The sequence below is a fragment of the Sminthopsis crassicaudata genome, chromosome 2 (assembly GCF_048593235.1).
Source record: "Sminthopsis crassicaudata isolate SCR6 chromosome 2, ASM4859323v1, whole genome shotgun sequence".
Taxonomy (NCBI): Eukaryota; Metazoa; Chordata; class Mammalia; order Dasyuromorphia; family Dasyuridae; genus Sminthopsis; species Sminthopsis crassicaudata.
In genome coordinates this window covers 101,331,647-101,337,646 of record NC_133618.1, presented here as the reverse complement: position 1 = coordinate 101,337,646, position 6,000 = coordinate 101,331,647, and positions in this window count along the sequence as shown.

Genomic DNA, 6,000 nt, shown 5'->3' with positions numbered 1-6,000 from the left:
AGATCATTATACATGGCAACAAGATTATATAATGATCAACTCTGATGGCTGTGACTCTTTCCAACAATGAGATGATTGATGTCAGTTCCAATGATCTTGTGATGAAGAGAGCCATTTGCACCCAGAGAAAAGACTGTGGGAACTGAGTGTGGATCACAGCATAGCATTTTTACTTTTCTTGTTGTTGTTTGATTGCATTTTGTTTTCTTTCTCAGTTTTTTTCATTTTTGATATGATATGATTTTTCTTGTGCAGCAAGATTATTTTATAAGTACGTATACATGTATTAGATTTAACATATATTTTAACACGTATAACATATTTTGGATTGATGGCTATCTGGGGGTGACGGGAGAAAGGAGGGGAAAATTTGGAGCACAAGGTTTTGTAAGGGTCAATGTTGAAAAATTATCCATGCATATGTTTTGAAAATAAAAAAGCTTTAATTTAAAAAAAAAAGAAATCTCTGATTCCATTCCCATTAGTGGGAATAGAGGGGCTGGAGGCTCTTAGATCATGATCAGTATCAGAAGACTCTAAATGATAGAGTCAAGAGTCCAAAGTTCTGGTTTTGACATGTGCCTAGATTGGTCATTCCAATTTTCTAAGATTCTATAGTGTGATGCAAGATAAAGTTATTTAACCAACTCAACTTTATAGCAAGTGACAGTACTTGACATGGCAGTAAATTTTGCTAAGCAACTTTGTCTGGACCAGATGAACCCATAAAATTTTAGCTCTGGAAAGGATCTGAGAAGTCATCTAGTTTAACATATTACATGTATTGAATTATATTTTTAATCTTTGATGAGTTTAAATGTGAAGTGGGGTCATTGTTAGGATTGTTAGGCATTCAAAACCCTCCTTTTTTGTGCCTCCTTTCTCTGGTCTTTACTACTCCAGATCAGTAATACCCTCATGCTTATTATGCCCCTTGACTTTGAAAACCTCCTTCACTTAATTCACTTGCATTCTTGGCATTATCTCCCTGATGTTATGGCTTTCCTTGAGGATGAAGGACAAACAATGACTCCTAAATTTATTTTTTACTTGTCATCTACATTTTATAATGAAGGTCAGCTCATTAAAATCTCATATTTTCCTGATTTTTCTAGTTGCTAATGTCTTCCCCAAATCATTTCACATTTACTTTGTATATATATCTAAACATACACATATATCAGTATCTAAATATATGCATTTTATTTCCTCTGATAGAATATAAATTTCTGGAGATCAGGAGCTAGTTTGTTTTTATCGCTGTAAATCTAGTACCTGATATAGTGACTAGCACATAGAAGGTACTTAATAAATGCCTCAACCATAAATCAATAAACATTTATTAAATACCCACTTTGTGTCAGGCACTCTACTAAGTGCTGGAGGATACCAAAAAAGAAGCAAAAGACAGTTCCATGACCTTAAGCAGTTTATGATCTAATGGGGAACACAACATGCAAGCAAGTATGTACAAAGCAAGCTATGTACAGGATAAAGGGAAGGCAATGGAAGGTTTGGGAGAAATTTCCTATGGAAGGTGGGACAGATGATATTTAAATACAAAACTGTTTTCTAGAGCGCTTGAGGTTTTAGTCTTCCCTCCTGAAAAGAATGGAATGAAAGTATTTGTTTCTTGTAAAATGAATATTAGGCATTAGTGAGCAGGTAGGCTGCTTTGGGGATTAGTGAGAGGGAGAGTGAAGCCAATTTAAGAAGATTATATAGTGTATGGCTGAGTGAGGGGCTGGAGTGGGAGATTATTAGCCATTAAATCCTTTCCTATTTAACTAATTGTTTTGGTAATTACATTTAGAGAGGCAGTGATTTGGTGGATTGAAAGTGAATCTCAGAATTGGGGAAAACCTGAATTTAAGTCACATCTCTGATTTATACTGGCTAAATGACCAGTGCTCTAGCCCAGTGGCATGAATTCAAATAGAAATGGAGGTATATTAAATGTAAGGATCCCTGCAGACTACATATTGACTTAAAAAATCCTGTATTAATTTATGAATATTTTATTGTATTTTTATTTATTTAGTTAAATATTTTCCAATTTTATTTTAATCTGATTTGGGTTGCAATTGGGAGTCTTCTGTTCTAACAAACCCTCTAAATATAAATTTCCAAGATATTGCAGTACTGAATTAGTAGAGAAAATGTCTTTACCAGAGATTTCTTAATACCAATGGATTCAATGGTATTTATCCCTATCCCTATCCTCATCCCTGTTATATACCAGGCATTGAATTAAACAAATAGCATACAAAAACAAAAGTGAAATAATCCAAGCCTATTCCCTATGGGAGGCAGATAGCTAATACAAACAGAGAGGCAGTATGGAGAAGGACAGGGACAGAGAGAGGGAGAGGGAAAAAGGGAGAGGAAGAGGAAGAGGGAGAGGAAGGAAAGAGAGAGGAGGGGGGAAGGGAGAAAGAAGAGGGAGGGAGAGAGGGAGAGGGAGAGGGAAAAGGAGGGAGAAAGAGGGGGAGAGGGGGAAGGGTGGAGAGGGGAAAATGTGGAGAGAGCAGGTGAGAGTAAGAGAGATAGGAAGGGAGAAGGAGAGAGGGGCAGAGGGGAAGAGGGGAAAAGGGGAAGAACAAAGTAATTTTGGAAGGGAGTACACTTGCAGCTGATCTATAAGAGCATTTGACCTGAATCTGAATGTTTTTTCTGGAAATATAATATCCAACCTTCCCCCCCACCCCGTTCTTTCCTCCTCCTCCTCCTCCTCCTCCTCCTCCTCCTCCTCCTCCTCCTCCTCCTCCTCCTCCTCCTCCTCCTCCTCCTCCTCCTCCTCCTCCTCCTCCTCCTCCTTCTTCTTCTTCTTCTTCTTCTTCTTCTTCTTCTTCTTCTTCTTCTTCTTCTTCTTCTTCTTCTTCTTCTTCTTCTTTTTTCTTTCTTCTTTTTTTTTTGTTGTTGTTATAACTTTCTAGTAGTATAATGCTTCTTCTGTTTTTCCTTGATTTGCTTTGAAGTGGGTTTTTATAGGACATTCTTTTTTCTTCTATTTTTAAATCATTTGAATAATTTATAATATTTCTTGCTGTTTCATAAAATTATTAACTTTTGTTTGGTCCATTCAAATATTCTGAGCCTGTCACTTGGGTAAGATTTTGTACATCTTGTGCTAATTTTAAAATTTTCTTTCCTTGTCTCTATACATCTAATTTGTTATCCAATCATTCCTTTTTCATTCTAATTTCATTTATAATATAATTAATATAATTTTAACCTATTATTTCATCTCTTATAGTTGAATTTTTAACCAAGCTCTCTTTTCCTTGTGACTTTGCTTGTAAGTATTTTGTAGTTATTTTCCTACTTTTGATATATAGCTTTAGTTGTCTCTGAAATGAAAAATAACTCTATCTTTTTATTGTTTTTGTTTACTAAATTTTTTAGTTTTACTTCTTGGATTGGGACTTTAAGTTAGAATTAAGCTTCTTTGGAAGAAATGTGGTGACCTTGTATGGTATTTTTTTTACCTTTCTCATTTTGTATCTTTTTCCATCTTCTTTGAGGATAATACCAGGAGCTGTGCATTTTCAGTGAGTCCTATGTGGTCAGATAAGGACAGAGGTAGATGGCAAGATGCTCTATATCATTGGCTCTTGATGGAGGATGGCAAGATGGCATGCAACATGATTTGAGGTCTATTAAATATAGGAGGTTGAAGTAAGAATGAATTCACTCACTTTCCCTTTGACAGCTCCTTTCCAAACAAGAAAGGTAGATGAGTAAGTAGTAAGACATGAGATCTATTGATCCAGATCCAGATCTGGAGAGTTTCTATCCCACATGGGAAAAAGTGAACAATAGCCTTCCATCAATTTACTTTAGAACATGAGATATTTGATAAAATTAAAACAAACAAACAAATCACTAATAGCTTAATATTCTTTCCATTTTAATCCCCCCCACCTTCCTTGATAAATATGTTTATTTCCTGGTATAGCAAATAAAACAGTACACTTTGATTATTTTTTAAAAAAATCTCTCTGGTACTATCTCTGTCAGAGTGTTGATGAAGAGAGGGAATTGCCTTGTTTTTGCAATACATTTCTTAGTTTTGGGAAAACTTCTCCAATGATATGGAATACTAGGAAGTTTATTGCTTGCTTTCCATGTTACAATCCTTCCCTTTTTGTTTTCTTTTGATGATTGAATACAACAGAAATATAAGTTCTCCTTACTTTTTGGCAGGTAAAGCTATACAAAGGGACAACCAGCCTCTGTCTGTTATTAGAAAGATTTGCTAAACTTTGAGCCACTTCTTTTTGTTTTCTTTTATGTGCTAATATATACCTTCAGCATACACATGAGAACTTTCTAGTTTTGCCATGAAACACCAGAACATTTTGTCCCTTTGACCCATCTCTGGGTCAGTTTTTCATTTTTCTCTTCTGTAAAGAGTTGAACAGAAGTCACTGTTGAGAAATAGGAATCAGACATATTTTAATCCTCTGGTGAAATTAAAGAAACACAAAACAAACTCTTGTATTTAATTAAGACTTTAGTGAAATATAATTTTCACTAATTTTAAAATTTTAAAATCTGCTTTCTTATTTCTAGCACATATACTGGGTTGTTTACATTTTATCTTTGGAGAAAATGAAATTCTGAATTGTTGAATGAGTGCTCTAAATAGAACTAGATCTAATTCTCTTGACATCCAGTTCATGTCTTACTGCATTAGAATAAGGAGTAGACAAATTGGAAAATTTTACGTAAGCAAAGGATTCTATATTAAAGCTAGAGAGAAACCCAATTTCATTTTTAGAAATATAGAAATACAGACTTAAAGCCAAAAGTGATCTTGTTGGTTGTCTATTTTGCCTTGCTCCCCACTTTTAAAAATGAGATGGACAATAAACTGGAGTCCAGAGAAGTTAGCTGACTTGCTTGGGATCACATATACAGAAAATAACAGATCTGGAATCTGAACTCTGACTACAAATATAATATTCCTCCTATTATGTGACACTTCTTCTCAAGATAAAAACATGCTTAAACTATTGTCAACTAGTTTGACCAAGTCTCAGAAGCCTGATTATTCAATAAAAGTAATCTCATTTAAAAATAAGTTTCAACACAGATTGAATGATACCTTTTTATTATACAACTGTGAATTATATTATATTTCTATATCTTTAGAATTTATTTGTGGTACAACTATGCTATAGAAATGTAACAGAGGCTGTTAGACCCTAGCAGAATACATTCATCTGCGCTTACTAGCATTGCCCAAATCCCATTTTTCTTTTAAAACCTTTGCTATATTGTGTCTAAAGGACCACGTATGCATTTATTCATTGAGCTACAGTTTATAAGCAATGACTACCTCCCACTACTCATTCTTGTTAAAAGTAGAATTAATCATCATTGCATATTTTTTATTTGTTCTATTTGTCTTCTGAGAACATTAATCGACACTTCCTTGGAAACAATGCTTCAGTATGTGAGTTAAAAATTCTAATGAGCTTGAAGAGAGGCTAATGAATTTGTCTAAAAATAGATTCGAAACACAACAAAATTTCTGTCATTTACAAGATTCCTTTAGTTACCTTTGCATAGAAGTTAAGGGCATAGAGCCTTATTAGTAGCATTATCTCTTTTACTGACATGAAACTCCAAGGAACTTCCATAAACTACTGTGTATGAGAAGTGAACGGGATGGGGGGAGTCCATGGATCAAGTAATTTTCTCATTCTCTGAAATTCATTTTAGTCACAATTGGTCATTTTTTCCTGACAGTAAGATAGGATCAGAATTTGGATCGCTGGAGGAGGAATTCATATTGATCCTAGAGGTGATTTTATTGAGCAGAGGTGTGACATAGGCTAATGGATAATAACTTTGACAGTTAAATGAAGGATTGGTTGGAGTGACAAGAAGCTTAATACAGGGAGATGAAGTGAGGTGATGAAAACAAAAACCAGGATGGTAACCATATGAGTGGAGAGAAAATTTTGAAAACTAAGTGTATGGAGTGAGAGA